Source organism: Schistocerca cancellata, chromosome 1 (assembly GCF_023864275.1).
Source record: "Schistocerca cancellata isolate TAMUIC-IGC-003103 chromosome 1, iqSchCanc2.1, whole genome shotgun sequence".
NCBI lineage: Eukaryota > Metazoa > Arthropoda > Insecta > Orthoptera > Acrididae > Schistocerca > Schistocerca cancellata.
Genome location: NC_064626.1, coordinates 792,435,641 through 792,455,957, shown reverse-complemented (window position 1 = coordinate 792,455,957; position 20,317 = coordinate 792,435,641).

Below are 20,317 nucleotides of genomic sequence, written 5' to 3'. Positions count from 1 at the left end.
GAGAACCACTTGTATGAATGTCAAGAGCTCAGATGGCAACTCAGTTTTAAGCAAAGAAGGGAAGGCAGAAAGGTGGAAGGAGTATATAGAGGGTTTATACAAGGGCGATGTACTTGAGGACAATATTATGGAAATGGAAGCGGATGTAGATGAAGACGAAATGGGAGATAAGATACTGCGTGAAGAGTTTGACAGAGCACTGAAAGACCTGAGTCGAAACAAGGCCCCGGGAGTAGACAACATTCCATTTGAACTACTGATGGCCTCGGGAGAGCCAGTCATGACAAAACTCTACCATCTGGTGAGCACGATGTATGAGACAGGCGAAATACCCTCAGACTTCAAGAAGAATATAATAATTCCAATCCCAAAGAAAGCAGGTGTTGACAGATGTGAAAATTACCGAACTATCAGTTTAATAAGTCACAGCTGCAAAATACTAACGCGAATTCTTTACAGACGAATGGAAAAACTGGTAGAAGCCGACCTCGGGGAAGATCAGTTTGGATTCCGTAGAAATGTGGGAACACGTGAGGCAATACTGACCTTACGACTTATCTTAGAAGAAAGATTAAGAAAAGGCAAACCTACGTTTCTAGCATTTGTAGACTTAGAGAAAGCTTTTGACAATGTTAACTGGAATACTCTCTTTCAAATTCTGAAGGTGGCAGGGGTAAAATACAGGGAGCGAAAGGCTATTTACAGTTTGTACAGAAACCAGATGGCAGTTATAAGAGTCGAGGGGCATGAAAAGGAAGCAGTGGTTGGGAAGGGAGTAAGACAGGGTTGTAGCCTCTCCCCGATGTTATTCAATCTGTATATTGAGCAAGCAGTAAAGGAAACAAAAGAAAAATTCGGAGTAGGTATTAAAATTCATGGAGAAGAAGTAAAAACTTTGAGGTTCGCCGATGACATTGTGATTCTGTCAGAGACAGCAAAGGACTTGGAAGAGCAGTTGAACGGAATGGACAGTGTCTTGAAAGGAGGATATAAGATGAACATCAACAAAAGCAAAACGAGGATAATGGAATGTAGTCAAATTAAGTCTGGTGATGCTGAGGGGATTAGATTAGGAAATGAGACACTTAAAGTAGTAAAGGAGTTTTGCTATTTAGGGAGTAAAATAACCGATGGTGGTCGAAGTAGAGAGGATATAAAATGTAGACTGGCAATGGCAAGGAAAGCGTTTCTCAAGAAGAGGAATTTGTTAACATCGAGTATAGATTTAAGTGTCAGGAAGTCGTTTCTGAAAGTATTTGTATGGAGTGTAGCCATGTATGGAAGTGAAACATGGACGATAACTAGTTTGGACAAGAAGAGAATAGAAGCTTTCGAAATGTGGTGCTACAGAAGAATGCTGAAGATAAGGTGGGTAGATCACGTAACTAATGAGGAGGTATTGAATAGGATTGGGGAGAAGAGAAGTTTGTGGCACAACTTGACTAGAAGAAGGGATCGGTTGGTAGGACATGTTTTGAGGCATCAAGGGATCACAAATTTAGCATTGGAGGGCAGTGTGGAGGGCAAAAATCGTAGAGGGAGACCAAGAGATGAATACACTATGCAGATTCAGAAGGATGTAGGTTGCAGTAGATACTGGGAGATGAAGAAGCTTGCACAGGATAGAGTAGCATGGAGAGCTGCATCAAACCAGTCTCAGGACTGAAGACCACAACAACAACACGTCATTGTTGATTTAATCAGAGTTCTCACCTTAGACGTAGAATTAGTCCTTCTGCCACAATATTAATTCATCAGTCGCCATCGAAGTTCTTCTCTTTGTTGACCGTGTGTATCTTCCTAAGTTGGCATCGATTCACTTCACGAAGACGGTGGAAACCTAGGAATACAATGCTACGTTGCTTTAAATAATTTTCGTAACACTTCGATACTTCTCACTATTTTTTTATTCACAAGATAATAAGACTTGCTCTGCTCGTCGCACAAACCATAATTTACTAACAATATGGCTGCCTTTCCGCAGACACCAAAAATTACGTCCATCCTCCACGAGGCAACAATCGAAAGTGTCCCTTAGCTCCTTCTTGGAGTATGAAACAAAAGAGAATCCAATGTGAACATTACAAAGATTATATCCTACATGCCTCTCAATTTAATCTTTGGCGCAGCCTTTAAGGTATTGTATGTCTCTGCGTCGGAATGTGTCATTACAAGTGTCAGAACATGGGCATCTAGTGCATCAGGAAGAACGCTTGCAGAAGGGCCTCAAATGCAGGAGAGACCAACGAAAGTTTCAGGTGGACGACAATCAGCATCAGATTTTTTTTGCAGAGTTACGAAACTGGAATCGAATTACTGCCGTCGTTCTTCCACAAAACTCTACTTGGAACCTAACTGGCAGAGTAAATCAGAACTACATAGGGAATATGTACAATTTTGCAAGAAAAGAGGACAAATCCCAGTTGCTTACAAACAGTTCTGCGAGGTATTCGATGAAAATAATCTTATTTTCACCTAAAAAGGACCAGTGCGATCTTTGTTGTTCTCACCAGACAGGCAATCTCTCAGACAATGAAGACTCTTTGCATATGGCCCGAAAAACTGAGGCAAGGGAAGCGAAAAGTAGTGATAAATTGGGATCAGCTAGAGTGTGTACAATGGACCTTCAAGCACTTCTGCTTTCTCCCAGACTAAAAGCATATGCACTGTACTATAAAATCAAACTGAAGGTCTACAACTTTACCATCTATGATTTAAAAAGTACCTTTGGCACGAGAGTGAAGGTGGACTAACAGCTTCGGAATTTGCCAGTATACTCGTGCATTTTATAGAAACGTACGTCCAAAATGATTCAGAAGCTATTTTCTATAGCGACGGATGCACGTACCAGAATCGAAACTCAGTCATGAGTAATGCACTGGCTTATCTCGCCAATCAGAAAGGCATTACAATAGTGCAAAAATTTCTGGAGAAAGGTCACACTCAAATGGAGTGTGGTTCTATGCACTCCACCATAGAAAGGAAGTTAAAAAACAGACACATTTATACTCCTGCTGGCTATGTAGAATTTTGTGCTACCGCAAGACAAAGTCCAAGACCTTTTTTTGTCAATTATTTGGACCATACGTTTTTCAAGTCCTATGATAAACTCTCGTTGTATGCGTCTATTCGGCCAGGATCCAACATTGGGGATCCAACAGTGACTGATATCCGGTGTCTCAAGTATGATCCCTCCGGAAAAATGGAATATAAATTAAAATTCAGCGATACACGGGAACTACTTCCAAGAAGGATACCCACGTCATTTACAGTGCCCGCTCTCTACAGTTCACCACTAAAGATCAGCACAGAAAAGTTTACGCATTTGCAACAACTAAAGCTGGTCCTTCCTAAGGATGTGCATTCATTTTATGACACACTGCCTCACATTTGTATTGTGAGGACATGTCCATGTCTAAAAAATGCAGCCGAAAATAAACTTGTTTACAGCCATCTATGACTGTCAGTGTAGCAGCAATAGTAACAATAATAAATGTTGATAAACTGCACAAATATTTACAGTAATAAAAGGATAATTAAAGCTAACAACATTGTTTCTATGTTTTTTAAACATTGTAATTTATTAACATCCAGATTCCAATATTTTGGTCTATGTGAAATTATTCATTTCACTTTATATCTGTAACAATGTATCGTTACAGACGTTTCATAATACACAAATAATGCAAAATTTAAGTAAGTTTTTTTAAAACAAATTCATTTCAATTCTTAACCGTGCACTCGTTACATGCCTCGTATCTCCATCACTACCAAAAAAATAACTGTGAAAAACTCGTAACTCCAAAACCTGGCAGGCAATTTGAAGTGCATAATAAAGTCTTATGTACCAATGACCGGATCCATATTGTGTAGCAGAAACTAGTACATTTGACTAGTCAGGTCCTCATGTGATTTCTATAATTAGTTTTTTGTTTCTCCTGTAAAATTTGACCAATTTGAGTTACGAGGTTTTCATTGCCTAGCGACGATATGACAAAGAGAACAACGGTAGTGTTTCCTCACATTCTCGCGATGCTATGAACGGGTGTTGAATTTCGCTACTGTATTCCAGGAGCAAACATCAAGGAATTTAAAATTCTCAATGGCGAAGAATGCTGTCCGCTAGCGACTAACCTGATGAAACCCTTCCCTGAATCAAAACTTGGACCAATGCAGACTACCTTCAATAAGCGTCTTCCTAAGATTATATAGTCAAGTGGCAGAATATGCATTCGGAGTAATAAAGCAGTAAATAGAGACTACTGCAAAAAAATTTTGAAATTGAAAAACATTATGATGTAGACGGAATAGATAAATATGGAGGCCTGGTATCCAACGACGTCGTTGAGAAACGGGAGAAGAACCAACTAACATTATTTACTTGCCAATTAAAGCAGTCGGCAAAAAAAATCAAAATGGTTCAAATGGCTCTGAGCACTATGGGACTTAACTGCTGAGGTCCTCAGTCCCCTAGAACTTAGAACTACTTAAACGTAACTAACCTAAGGACATCACACACATCCATGCCCGAGGCAGGATTCGAACCTGCGACCGTAGCGATCGCGCGGTTCCAGACTGTAGCGCCTAGAACCGCTCGGCCACCCCGGCTGGCTCGGCAAAAAGATACACTTCTAGTGATGAGAGTCGTTGTGAACACGAAGTATTTTTGTCAAGAAAAGTGTATGACGATCTCTTGCACAGATGAAATACATGGATGTAACAGTAAATGTGATTTTATTAGGTTGCACAAAATTAATGGTAAAGCGTTGAAAAATTTTCATAATTCAACAGCTGGGGAAGGGGGGGGGGGGGAGAAAAAGGAGAAGCAAGTGTTCACTTCAAGTCAAGTCCGGGGGGGGGGGGGGGGGAGCGTAATAAGCCTGTTCTTTCGGAGCCAAGCAGAATTCATGTCTTCCTAACAACATGCCTTTTTCAGAATTAAAAGAAAGAAATTGTTTCCAAGAAGCAGGACCAATAAAATTAACGACTTTCAATGTCAACCTTCCGTCGGACACGGCTGATCAAAGTGATGCGTGTCAATTTTTTTCAATAATATGTCAACAATCATCAGTGATGACACCTTCTCGCTGGTAGCTTCCTTCTCCGAACCATTTTCATCGTTGTGCACTTCAGTATTGGAACGACTTACCTGTTATCGAGATATGTATGTACTGCTTGATCAATTTGATACACTGCGCCCGTTCCCGCCTCATTTCAACAGTGCGTTTGGTTATCAACATAACTTCGTAAGCAGTACAGAGCTAATTTGGTGAGTAAAATGTATTTATTTTCAAATATCGATTTGATAAAGTACGTCCGAATGCATTATTCTATAGGCCAGTAAAATTAGGTCCTGACATGGGGTTGCGTTCCGAAAATTAGTGGAATCCTGGAAACTGTTTTAATCACACAAGTAGGCCCCTGATATGAATAATCTAAGTTTGCTCCGATTACTGACTGGACCTTCAATCTTGATGAGAAGAAAACCACCAAAATTTTTGACTTTTTCTGTTTTTTGCCTTTTATCCAACCTCCGAATCGGAGGGTTTAATTGAAAAAGCCAAGGTAAACAAAAATGTAGGGCGTCAAATTCTACAAAGACTGTATGCCAAAACCTTGCTGTTTGATTAAGTTTCCCTATTTCAAAGCTACGTTAGAAAACCGCCAAAATTTCGGAGTTCTAATGTTCTTTTGGCTTTTTTTCAATTTCTCCGAAACTGAGTGCTTAACTGAAAAATCCAAGGTAACCAAAAATGTAGAAAATTAAATTATGCAATAACGAGTGTCAAAACTCTACTATTTTATCAAATTTTCCTAAATAAAAGCTACGTCAGAAAACGATAATTTTCACACTTTTTGAAAAACACTCGTTTCGTCGCTATAAAACGCTCAGAGTATGAGAATTTGCAAATTTGACGTATAATTTTACACGACAAAAGTTGCAGAGCATCAAATTGTGCTTTCAGAAAGTCAAAGACAGTGACAAAAACTAACTCGTATGTAAATGTCGCGTAATTCTATTATATGAATAGGAATACAGAGAAACATCAAATGTCTGGTTTTTGACAAAAATGAGTTATCTGCGATTTTGTACATCTACATCTTCATCTACATGGATACTCTGCAAATCACATTTTAGTGCCTGGCAGAGGGTTCATCGAACCACCTTCACAATTCTCTATTATTCCAATCTCGTATACAGTGCGGAAAGAACGAACACTTATATCCTTCCGCACGAGCCCTTATTTTATCGTGGTGATCGTTTCTCATTTCTCTCTATGTAGGTCGGTGTCAAGAAAATATTTTTGCATTCGGAGGAGAAAGTTGGTGATTGGAATTTCGTGAGAATTCGCAACGAAAAACGCCTTTCTTTTAATGATGTCCAATCGAAATCCTGTATCATTTCCGTGACACTCTCTCCCGTTTTTCGCGATAATACAAAACGTGCTGCCCTTCTTTGAACTTTTTCGATGTATTCCGTCAGTCCTACCCGGTAAGGATCCCACACCGGGCAGTATACTCTAAAAGAGGACGGACAAGCGTAGTGTAGGCAGTCTCCTTAGTAGATCTGTTACATTTTCTAAGCGTCCTGCCAATAAAACGCAGTCTTTGGTTATCCTTCTCCCCACATTTTCTATGTGTTCCTTCCAATTTAAGTTGTTCGTAATTGTGATACCTAAGTATTTAGTTGAATTTATGGCTTTTAGATTAGACTGATTTATCGTGTAACCGATGTTTAAAGAATTCCTTTTAGCGCTCACTTGGACGACCTTACTTTTCGTTATTTAGGGCCAACTGCCAATTTTCGCGCCATTCAGATATCTTTTCTAAAACGTTTTGCAATTTCCTTTGATCTTCTGATGACTTTATTAGTCGATAAATGACAGCGTCATCTGCAAAGAACCGAAGACGTTTGCTCAGATTCTCTCCCAAATCGTTTATATAGATAAGGAACAGCAAAGGGCCTATAACACTACCTTGGGGAACGCAAGAAATCACATCTGTTTTACTCGATGACTTTCCGTCAATTACTACCTCTCTTACAGCAAGTCACAAATCCAGTCACATAATTGAGACGATATTGCATAAGCACGCAATTTCACTACAAGTCGCTTGTGTAGTACAGTGTCAAAAGCCTTCCGGAAATCCAGAAATACGGAATCAATCTGAAATCCCTTGCCAATAACACTCAACACTTCATGTGAGTAAAGAGCAAGTTGTGTTTCACAAGAACGATGTTTTCTAAACCCACGTTGACTGTGTGTCTTCGAGGTAATTCATTATGTTCGAACGCAATATATGTTCCAGAACCCCGCTGCATATCGACGTTAATGATATGGATCTGTAGTTAAGTGGATTACTCCTACTACCTTCTTGAATGTTGGTGTGGCCTGTGCAACTTTCCAGTCTCTGGGTACAGATCTTTCGTCGAGCGAACGATTGTATATGAGTGTTAAGTACGGAGATAATGCATCAGCATAATGTGAAAGGAACCTAATTGGTATACAGTCAGGAACAGAAGACTTGCTTTTATTATGTGATTTAAGTTGCTTCAGTAGGCCCAGGACATTTACTTCTACGTTACTCATGTTGGAAGCTGTTCTTGATTCGAATTCTGGAGTATTTACTTAATCTTTTTTAAATATAACGATATGTGCCTGCAAATGACAACAAACTGCGTGGTATTAGGCATTTCTACTATTCCTACCAAAAGGAGAAATCATCCAGAAGATCTACAATGTAGAATTTGCCAACATGTGTCAAAGAATGAACCTTGTGTGGAGCATAATACCAAAAAGAAAGGAAAAGAGACATAATTTGGTTGATTTTTGTCCATATTAGCAATAAAGTATGATTTAAGTAATGATGTATGATTATTTACTACAAAATATTGAGAAAGTCCACATGTTCACTTAATAAATTTTAACTTAACGTCAAGAAAACGTATCACGATTACCTACAGTGCATTGGCATTCTCTCTCTACATTCATTTTAATGAAAAACGAGAAGGAAACCGAAATTAGAGCACAATTTTAAAAACTGTCATTTATTATATCTCCTAAAAAGTTTAGTTTCTCAGTGCTCCCACTCGAATGTAATTCACAAATATTTACTGCGGGGCCTTATGTTCAACAACGCAAGAATCCAAAGAGATGAAGCAAATCCCAGAAAGTTTTTGTCACGTGTTGCTTTTTCTGAGCACGAGTGTGTAATGGCAGTTAGCACTAGGCTAGTTGCTGAGGGAAAGATCAATTGCCACAAAGTTGATGGATTTGGAACTTCACGCATTTCAAAGATAATTCGCAACAGCTTTGACAGTGTGAAATTTTAAAGAAGAAATCGAGTTCTATCTCTAAATTGTATGACATCTAAAATTACAATGCACAAGGTCGTTCCCATCAATGCTGAAACGATTTTTCCCAGAATCACGTTCTCCAAAAAAACGATGAAGAGCTTCAGAACTATTTTGAGTAACGGCGCGAAAACGCGGCGTTCATTGTAGATTGTTGCATACAGTGGCTTGGGAGCCAGAAGGGCTATTTTCTTCCTCAATTAGGAAGTATGTAGACTACAGCAAGCGTCGATATGTCAGAAATGTTACGACTGTGTTTGCTGTATACTCCGATGTGACAAGTGACAGGAGATCGCAAACAGCTGAAGCGGCTACGCGCAGCTCCACCAAATGAATTGCACCACCTGTTACGTTTAATAAAACATCAGTAACAACGGCAGAAGATCTGTTCCTGTCGAACGAACAAACTAAACAGCGTCTCAGTTCTTTACTGCCTAAGCATGACCAGTTCAATATTAGGCAAGCTGTCAAGGATGCCGATACTGTAATTGTAAATACTGTATTGCTGTTGACGTTGTTCAGCACTTCGTGTTGTTGTCGTTGAAGAAAACACCTACATTTTGTGATTCTCACTGCTTCAGCCCCACTGTCCTCCGACATTTTTCTGCTGCTGTTGTTGTTGTTGTGGTCTTCAGTCCTGAGACTGATTTGATGCAACTCTTCATGCTTCTCTATCCTGTGCAAGCTGCTTCATCTCCCAGTATGTACTGCAACCTACATCCTTCTGAATCTGCTTGGTGTATTCATCTCTTGGTCTCCCTCTACGATTTTTACCCTCCACGCTGCGCTCCAGTACTAAATTGGTGATCCCTTGATGCCTCAGAACATGTCCTACCAACCGATCCCTTCTTCTAGTCAAGTTATGCCACAAACTCCTCTTCTCCCCAGTTCTATTCAATACCTCCTCATTAGTTATGTGATCTTCAGCATTCTTCTGTAGCACCACATTTCGAAAGCTTCTAATCTCTTCTTGTCCAAACTATTTATCGTCCATGTTTGACTTCCATACATGGCTACACTCCATACAAATACTTTCAGAAACGACTTCCTGACATTTAAATCTATACTCGGTGTTAACAAATTTCTCTTCTTCAGAAACGCTTTCCTTACCATTGCCAATCGACATTTTATATCCTCTCTACTTCGACCATCATCAGTTATTTTGCTCCCCAAATAGCAAAACTCCTTTACTACTTTAAGTGTCTCATTTCCTAATCTAATTCCCTCAGCATCACCAAAGTTAACTCGACTACATTCCAGTATCCTCGTTCTGCTTTTGTTGATGTTCGTCTTATATCCTCCTTTCAAGAAACTGTCCATTCCGTTCAACTGCTCTTCCAAGTGCTATGCTGTCTCTGACAGAATTACAACGTCATCGGCGAACCTCAAAGTTTTTATTTATTCTCCATGGATTTTAATACCTACTCCGAATTTTTCTTTTGTTTCCTTTACTGCTTGCTCAATATACAGATTGAACAACATCGGGGAGAGGCTACAACCCTGTCTCACTCCCTTCCCAACCACTGTTTCCCTTTTATGTCCCTCAACTCTTATAACTGTCATTTGGTTTCTGTACAAATTGTAAATAGCCTTTCGATCCCTGTATTTTACCCCTGCCACCTTCAGAATTTGAAAGACAGTATTCCAGTCTACATTGTCAAAAGCTTTCTCTAAGTCTACAAATGCTAGAAACGTAGGTTTGCCTTTTCTTAATCTAGCTTCTAAGATAAGCCGTAGGGTCTGTATTGCCTCACATGTTCTAACATTTCTATGGAATCCAAACTGATCTTCCCCGAGGTCGACTTCTACCAGTTTTTCCATTCGTCTGTAAAGAATTCGCTTTAGTATTTTGCAGCTGTGATTTATTAAACTGATAGTTCGGTAATTTTCACATCTGACAACACCTGCTTTCTTTGGGATTGGAATTATTATATTCTTCTTGAAGTCTCAGGGAATTTCGCCTGTCTCATACATTTTGCTCACCAGATGGTAGAGTTTTGTCAGGACTGGCTCTCCCAAGGCTGTCAGTAGTTCTAATGGAACGTTGTCTACTCCCGGGGCCTTGTTTCGACTTAGGTCTTTCAGTGCTCTGTCAAACTTTTCACGCAGTATCATATCTCCCATTTCATCTTCATCTACATCCTCTTCCATTTCCATAATATTGCCCTCAAGTAAATCGCCCTTGTATAGACCCTCTATATACTCCTTCCACCTTTCTGCTTTCCCTTCTTTGCTTAGAACTGCGTTTCCATCTCAGCTCTTGATATTCATATAAGTGGTTCTCTTTTCTCTCTTTAATTTTCCTGTAGGCAGTATCTATCTTACCCCTAGTCTGCTGAAGCTACGCAGAAGCAGGAAAGGCGACGTAGTCTACAGCCCCCTAAGTTTCAAGTTGTCTCAAGTATCGAAAGAAAACATTCTGTTCCTGCACGCCTTCACTCCTTCAGTGGGTGCTATACCAACTCATCGTTTTTCAGCAAAGGAAAACTGAAACTCTTCAAGCCTTGGAGATGAAAAACAACGTACAGAAAACAACAGATATTCAGCAATTCCACTGCTACCTCTGATGAGACTGATCAGGCTGGGGTGGGAATTCATAATAGCCCTGTACTGCGAAGATGAAACAAAGCCATTAGTTTTCGCTATCTTGGAAAAATGTATGTCAAAGACATTATTGAAGCTCGTCTCGTTTCTTCTTACAGAAGCAGCTGGTCGACAACATTCCCTGAGTATGTATTTGCGGGCGACAGCTTGGAAAAAAATAAAAAAAATAAATAAACCGATAAATTCACTGCGTTGGGGCTGGAAGGCTTCAAACTCCGGCCTCTTGTCTGTTCCCACTGTTAGTAACGCAACAACTACAAAAATGCTGAAACCCACTTTCTGCACATGCGTCCCAGATGCCATGAAGGTTATTCCTGCAAGAAAAACGGCATTAACTGTTCCACCGTTTGCAAAATATGCAAAGACCTATACTACACCAGTGTTCCGACTGGCATCCCTATTGTTGACATTGATGACTGTGACACGGAGAATGACATTTTGGAGTAAGGAAGAGATCCCAATGAGGATGCGAAAGAAATGGGAGAATCAAAGTTAATGTTATTTGGACCCCATCCTCCAAGCGTGTAAAGAAGTAGTACCGTAAAATTAATAAAAAAACAATATTGTACGTAGCTAAACTCTAATCTTCCACTCTAAGTGAAGATACTTCGTTTTATTGTATTACTTTAATACAATTTGACATTATCATATGTAGCTAAAGTTATAGTTAATTGAATTAAATTTCTTTTATCCTAATAAAACAGTAATAAACCTAACGTAATTCATTTCACTCATAACATTATAAAGTAATTTTCGTCCTTTATTAACATTATTCTGCTAGTTACATAATTCTCAAAACTATTCTGTCGATAATGTGCAGGTTAGGGATTATGTACAGGAAACAAAAATAAGAAGGTGCATATTGTAAAAATTTATTGAATGGGATGTAGAAAGATAATGTTAGTCATTAACCATGTGAGTTACATATAATTGGATAATGGTGATATTTAATTACCAGTTAGGCTCAGAGCCATTTGAACCTTTTTTTTTTTTTTTGCCTTTTGGAAGCTCAAAATGATACGCTACAGCCTTTGTTGTATAAAATTACGCGTCAAATTAGCCAATCTTCAGATGCCAAACGTTTTACAACGAAACAAGTGTTTCCCGAAAGGTGTGAAAAATTATCGTTTTCTGGCGTAGCTTTTAGGTACGAAAATTTAATCAAATATCAACTTTTTGGCACTCAGCCTATGCAGAATTTAATGCTCTTCACTTCTGATTACCTTGGCTTTTTCGTTTAAACGCTCAGTTTAGAAAGAATTTGAAAAAAGTCCAAATTTTTGCGGTTTTCTTTTCATCATAGCTGAATATCCACTCAGAAACCGGAGAAGACTCAGATTATTCACCTCAAACGCTTACTTGAGTGATTAAAACAGTTTCCAGGACTCCACTAATTTTTGGGAGGCAGAATTCTAATTTTCTTAGACTGTTTATAGGGATGTTAGTATTTTAGATGGAATGTACTTACTCGTTCATGGCAGGCTACAGTAAGGAGCATAATTTCCTCTTTATCAGTGAGGTCAAAATGCGATGGTAGACAACTACACTACTGGCCATTAAAATTGCTTCACCAAGAAGAAATGCAGATGATAAACGGGTATTCATTGGACAAATGTATTATACTAGCTAGAACTGGCATGTGATTACATTTTCACGTAATTTGGGTGCATAGATCCTGTCCCCCCCCCCCCCCCCCCATGAACCATGGACCTTGCCGTTGGTGGGGAGGCTTGCGTGCCTCAGCGATACAGATACCAGTACCGTAGGTGCAACCACAACGGAGGAGTATCTGTTGAGAGGCCAGCCAAACGTGTGGTTCCTGAAGAGGGGCAGCAGCCTTTTCAGTAGTTGCAAGGGCAACAGTCTGGATGATTGACTGATCTGGCCTTGTAACAATAACCAAAACGGCCTTGCTGTGCTGGTACTGCGAACGGCTGAAAGCAAGGGGAAACTACGGCCGTAATTTTTCCCGAGGGCATGCAGCTTTACTGTATGATTAAATGATGATGGCGTCCTCTTGGGTAAAATATTCCGGAGGTAAAACTGTCCCCCATTCGGATCTCCGGGCGGGGACTACTCAAGAGGACGTAGTTATCAGGGGAAAGAAAACTGGCTTTCTACGGATCGGAGCGTGGAATGTCACATCCCTTAATCGGGCAGGTAGGTTAGAAAATTTAAAAAGGGAAATGGATAGGTTGAAGTTAGATATAGAGGGAATTAGTGAAGTTCGGTGGCAGGAGGAACAAGACTTTTGGTCAGGCGAATACAGGGTTATAAATACAAAGTCAAATAGGGGTAAAGCAGGAGTAGGTTTAATAATGAATAAAAAAATAGGAATGCGGGTAAGCTACTACAAACAGCATAGTGAACGTATTGTAGTGGCCAAGATAGACACGAAGCTCACGCCTACTACAGTAATACAAGTTTATATGCCAACTAGCTCTGCAGATGACGAAGAAATTGAAGAAATGTATGATGAATTAAAAGAAATTATTCAGATAGTGAAGGGAGACGAAAATTTAATAGTCATGGGTGACTGGAATTCGGTAGTAGGAAAAGGGAGAGAAGGAAACGTAGTAGGTGAATATGGATTGGGGCTAAGAAATGAAAGAGGAAGCCGCCTGGTAGAATTTTGCACAACTTAATCATAGCTAACACTTGGTTCAAGAATCATAAAAGAAGGTTGTATACATGGAAGAAACCTGGAGATAGTTACAGATTTCAGATAGATTATATAATGGTAAGACAGAGATTTAGGAACCAGGCTTTAAATTGTAAGACATTTCCAGGGGCAGATGTGGACTCTGACCCCAATCTATTGGTTATGAACTGTAGATTACAACTGAAGAAACTGCCAAAAAGTGGGAATTTTCAGGAGATGGGACCTGGATAAACTAACTAAACCAGAGGTTGTATTGAGTTTCAGGGAGAGCGTAAGGGAACAAATGGCAGGAATGGGGGAAAGAAATATAGTAGAAGAAGAATGGGTAGCTTTGAGGGATGAAGTAGTGAAGGCAGCAGAGGATCAAGTAGGTAAAAAGACGAGGGCTAGTGGAAATCCTTGGGTAACAGAAGAAATATTGAATGTAATTGATGAAAGGAGAAATTATAAAAATGCAGTAAATGAAGCAGGCAAAAAGGAATACAAACGTCTCAAAAATGAGATCGACAGGAAGTGCAAAATGGCTAAGCAGTGATGGCTAGAGGATAAAAATAAGGATGTAGAGGCATACAAGAACCACTTGTATGAATATCAAGAGCTCAGATGGAAACCCAGTTCTAAGCAAAGAAGGGAAAGCAGAAAGGTGGAAGGAGTATATAGAGGGTCTATACAAGGGCGATGTACTTGAGGACAATATTATCTTAGAAGCTAGATTAAGGAAAGGCAAACCTACGTTTCTAGAATTTGTAGACTTAGAGAAAGCTTTTGACAATGTTGACTGGAATACTCTCTTTCAAATTCTGAAGGTGGCAGGGGAAAAATACAGGGAGCGAAAGGCTATTTACAATTTGTATAGAAACCAAATGGCAGTTATAAGAGCTGAGGGGCATGAAAGGGAAGCAGTGGTTGGGAAGGGAGTGAGACAGGGTTGTAGCCTCTCCCCGATGTTATTCAATCTATATATTGAGCAAGCAGTGAAGGAAACAAAAGAAAAATTCGGAGTAGGTATTAAAATCCATGGAGAATAAATAAAAACTTTGAGGTTCGCCGATGACATTGTAATTCTGTCAGAGACAGTAAAGGACTTGGAAGAGCAGTTGAACGGAATGGATAGTGTCTTGAAGGGAGGATATAAGACGAACATCAACAAAAGCAAAACGAGGATAATGGAATGTAGTCGAATTAAGTCGGGTGATGTTGAGGATATTAGATTAGGAAATGAGACACTTAAAGTAGTAAAGGAGTTTTGCTATTTGGGGAGCAAAATAACTGATGATGGTCGAAGTAGAGAGGATATAAAATGTAGACTGGCAATGGGAAGGAAAGCGTTTCCGAAGAAGAGAAATTTGTTAACATCGAGTATAGATTTAAGTGTCAGGAAGTCGTTTCTGAAAGTATTTGTATGGAGTGTAGCCATGTATGGAAGTGAAACATGGACGATAAATAGTTTAGACAAGAAGAAAATAGAAGCTTTTGAAATGTGGTGCTACAGAAGAATGCTGAAGATTAGATGGGTAGATCACGTAACTAATGAGGAGGTGTTGAATAGGATTGGGGAGAGGAGGAGTTTGTGGCACAATTTGACTAGAAGAAGGGATTGGTTGGTAGGACATGTTCTGAGGCATCAAGGGATCACCAATTTAGTATTGGAGGGCAGCGTGGAGGGTAAAAATCGTAGAGGGAGACCAAGAGATGAATACACCAAGCAGATTCAGAAGGATGTAGGTTGCAGTAGGTACTGGGAGATGAAGTAGCTTGCGCAGGATAGAGTAGCATGGAGAGCTGCATCAAACCAGTCTCAGGACTGAAGACCACAACAACAACAACAACAATATCCTGAGAAATCAGTATCCAGAACAACCACCTCTGGCCGTAATAACGGCCTTGTTACGCCTGGGCGTTGAGTCAAACAGAGCTTGGATGGCGTGTACAGGTACAGCTGCCCGTGCAGCTTCAACATGATACTACAGTTCATCAAGAGTAGTGCCTGGCGTATTGTGACGAGCCAGTTGCTCGGCCACCATTGATCAGGCGTCTTCAATTGGTGAGAGATCTGGAGAATGTGCTGGCGAGGGTAGCAGTCGAACATTTTCTGTATTCAGAAAGGCCCGTAGAGGACCTACAACATGCGGTCGTGCATTATCCTGCTGAAATGCAGGGATCGAATGAAGGGTAGAGCCACGGGTCGTAACACATCTGAAATGTAACGTCCACTGTTCAAAGTGCCGTCAATGCGAACAAGAGGTGACCAAGACGTGTGACCAATGGCACCCCATACCATCACGCCGGGTGATACGCTAATATGGCGATGACGAATACACGCTTCCAATGTGCGTTCACCGCTATGCCGCCAAACACGGATGCGACCATCGTGATGCTATAAACAGAATCTGGATTCATCCGAAAAAATGACGTTTTGCCATTCGTGTACCCAGGTTCGTCGTTGAGTACACCATCGCAGGCGCTCCTGTCTGTGATGAAGCGACAGGGTAACCGGAGCCATAGTCTCCGAGTTGATAGTCCATGCTACTGCAAACGTCGTCGAACTGTTGGTGCAGACCGTTGTTGTCTTGTGAACATCCCCATCTGCTGACTCAGGGATCGAGACGTGGCTGCACGATCTATTACAGCCATGTGAATAAGATGCCTGTCATCTCGACTGCTAGTGATACGAGGCCGCTGGGATCCAGCACGGCGTTCCGTATTACCCTCCTGAACCCACCGATTCCATATTCTGCTAACAGTCATTGGATCTCGACCAACGCGAGCAGCAATGTCGCGATACGATAAACCGCATTCGCGATAGGCTACAATCCGACCTTTATCAAAGTCGGAAACGTGATGGTACGCATTTCTCCTCCTTACACGAGGCATCACAACAACGTTTCACCAGGCAACGCCGGTCAACTGCTGTTTGTGTATGAGAAATCGGTTGGAAACTTTCCTCATGTCAGCACGTTGTAGGTGTCGCCATCGGCGCCAACCTTGTGTGGATGCTCTCAAAAGCTAATCATTTGTATATCACAGCATCTTCTTCCTGTCGGTTAAATTTCGCGTCTGTAGCACGTCATCTTCGTGGTATAGCAATTTTAATGGCCAGTAGTGTAGTTTAAAATAGTGCTTGATCGAAGAGTTAGGAAGAAAAAAATATTTCCTTTGTGAGGCTCCTCCGCAAAGGAACGGCTATCCACAGTCCACTTTTTGCCTTCAAAACAGGTTGTACTCTAGGTTCCCATGAGTTTTGCACACATGAGAATAATCTGATAAATTCTTACACAGGACTTAAACGGAAACTGTCCAATGCAACTTTTTATAATGGCATCGACGGTTAAGTCGACTGCTTCGAACACTATTGCAAGTAATATGCGCCGTTGGCCCATTGTGTATTTTATTTATTTATTTCTGCACTCGTTGATAATAGAAGAATAAATGTAGAAATGCTTAATTTTGCCAAAAAGAACTGTATCAGAATAAAATGATTCTTGAAACAACTATTTGATTCATTAGTTTTGTCTCACTTGGTTCGAATAGGTTGAGCAAATCAGGTAAACTTATCTATATTCATTAGAGCGTTGTTGTTGTGTTCCTATGATAACATTGTCTTTTTTGAAAGACATTTACCCTTTATAATGTGGTTAATTACTGAAATTTGATAAGGAAGTGAATAAGGGTAGGGATCAGTTTGCTCTTAGGCGCCCGATCTCGCGGTAAACACTGCACCCACCGGAAAGATAATGAATTATTTCTCTTTTTGCAGAACAATATAGCACCGACTGCCGAATATACGACATCTTCTCTCACTATAGGTAGACAATGCTTAACACACTTACTGAAATTTGTATGTGTAAGTCGCGTTAGACGAAATCAGTAAACAAGTTTGCTTCTGTCCCCTCACCCATGGCACCCAAGAATTAGTGAGTAGGTTTGCTTGCTTTCTCCCCCCACCCACACACACACAAACACACATTGACACAGTCACTAAAATTAGTTGGTACGCCACTGAATTAAATATGATACAAAGGCAGAGACGGGCGCTCATATGGATAGATGTCTGCAAGAGAATACTCAGGAACTGAGCTATGTGTTTGTGTGTTGGGTAGGCGGCTCTTTTCGATTTCGACTGATGTTAGGTTCATCTGAAGGACCATATAGTTTTGAGATTTCAGTGACGATTCTAGTTCCACTTGCTACTAGTCATCGTCCGTTACGTTTTTAGGCTTTCTCCACACTGATACCCATCTAATACGTTTGTTTGGTGGGGCAGGCCGCGTGTTTGTTTCGCGAAAACTTGTTTCTGAAGGGTGGGGGCAGCTTTCCTCCCCCGCCTCTCGCTGGGCACGCCCTTGTGCGTCCGACCAATCACATTTCACTGGTACCCTCCCATCAGACGGCTCGCCAAGTCACCAGTGTCTTCTTTACCTGGCTTGAGGTTAGTCGACAGCACTCGCCTGTGTTCCTCTGAGTGGACGAATACTGTTCCAGCGTAAGACGGATGTCAGTTGGAGTTTAACCACTGCCGGCTATGGATTTCACTTACCATCGTTTCCAGAGCACCAGTAGCTTAGACTTCGTTGACATACTAAGGTATTCGGAGACACATTCACCACAGACTAATGGTAAGCAATATATGAAAATGACGGACTACTTGTCCTGATTGACAGAATTGCCTTTTCGGATTCTTTTTGGAAAAGTTGTGTGCGAGTTCTGCAGCATTTTTTAACACGGAACTTCCAGAGTAGCATAAATCCTTGTAACTTCTTTTCGGGGGATAACATGCGGCTAATGCGAGTGTAGCAAGTCTTCGTTGGGTGGCTGGTTGATTATTTACATATTCCATGCATCATACTTGAGACCTCTCGCTTTGACATGGGAAGAGTCGCATTTCAATTAGGATTCACTTTCTCAGTGATAAGTACGGTAACATGAGGTTACAACATAGAGATTTATTATTTGCCGGGTTTTATTTTTCATATTGATTTTAGAATATCTATGATGGAACATTTAATATCTTTTACGCATTATGCTTACTATTTCAAGGACATGCCATATTTTAAGAACATAATTATGGAGTCACCATGTACGTTTATTTACGGCAGTTTCCGTTAAGCGACAATCTTCATCTCACGAGTTAACACTCCATCCACTTACGCTAGGAGCAAATTGAGACGTGTATAGCGCGTGCGGCCCGGCACAATTTCTCGCGCCGGGAGTCATGCGAGCACTGCGGGAGGGGTGAGGCGGGTAGCGGGAAGGCAGTCCTGCCAGACGCTCACTTCGGCTTGGCGCATATGGGCAGTGGGAGTATCGGCCATCCCAAAAATACAGCCTTACTTTACATTGAATTTTATCGTCACTGAGTAGTGTTTCGTTTTTCGCCGTTTAAGCGCTCCATCTCTTTTCTTTAGTTAATAATAGTTTTAAGTTACATATATCTGAATACTTTTTTGTTTTGTTTATTCATTTGTCAAGAACAATGCACAGTTCAATAACTGGTGAGCCATTAGCCACTGGAATTATACATTCTGCCTCCGCAATGTTTTCAGATCTTAAGAAGAGACAGCCGGCCGCGGCGGTCGAGCGTTTCTAGCCGCTTCAGTCCGGGACCGCGCGTCCGATACGGTCGCAGGTTCGAATCCTGCCTCGGGCATGGATGTGTGTGATGTCCTTAGGTTAGTTAGGTTTAAGTAGTTAGTTCTAGGGGACTTATGACCTCAGACGTTAAGTCCCATAGTGCTCAGAGCATTTTTTTTTTTAAAGAAGGGCAGACGATTCATCGTGAGTGTAGTGAATAAGGAAGTAAGGAATATTACAAAATCGTGGGACCTAGGAGGAAGGCAGGAAAGTAAACCAAGGTTATCTTTCTTGCTGCCTGTTATGCTGAAGTATCTCTACGATCTGTTACAAAAAGTCGAAAAGGCGTGGTTTCCACAGGTATGACCCCTTTGTGCTCCTGTTAAAAAGCGTCCAAGATAATGAAGTACATAAGTTTCTCTGTCGTTATTTGGATATGGATGTAATAACAGACATTATACTACGTACATGTGGACATCACATTTCCACTGCAAGCAAAAAACAGTCGAGAAGCCCTCACGAATAACGATATTTCAATCAGCTCGTCGTGACAAGAAAAAGCATTTCAGTGGTTACATAAACGCTGACAGCATTCATAAAGTAATTGTACAACATGCTACACAAATGACGTAGAGGTCGGTATTATTCCGAAAGTATGAGTATCCTGAAAGAGTGTGATGATTTGATATATTTAATGTTTTGAAATGTATTGCTAACAAAGGAGGTCTACCTACATGACAATGTTTTTCGAACGACGTGAAATCTTCCTTTCACAAAGCGCACTTGGCTAGCTTCTGCATTCCTGTCGCGCGCTCTAGTCTCAGTTGCTGACGATACACAGACCACTGTGTTGTACCACGTATCAATTGTTTACTTTTCTCAATAACAACGATTTTATACGCGAATCACAGATTGTCAGTTTGACAAGCCGTAGGTGAGTAACCAGCATCTGGTATGGGCGTGTCATTCCGCCTCAAGGGTACCGGTACGCTCGTCATTATTTTAATACTGCTCAAATGAAGAAAAGGATTAAAATCTTTCGTTAAGTTCCCATTCCAGTGGCTCAGTGTTAAAATGACGATGGGTTATGAGATTCAACAAAAATTCCAACAGAACTGGCGATTTAT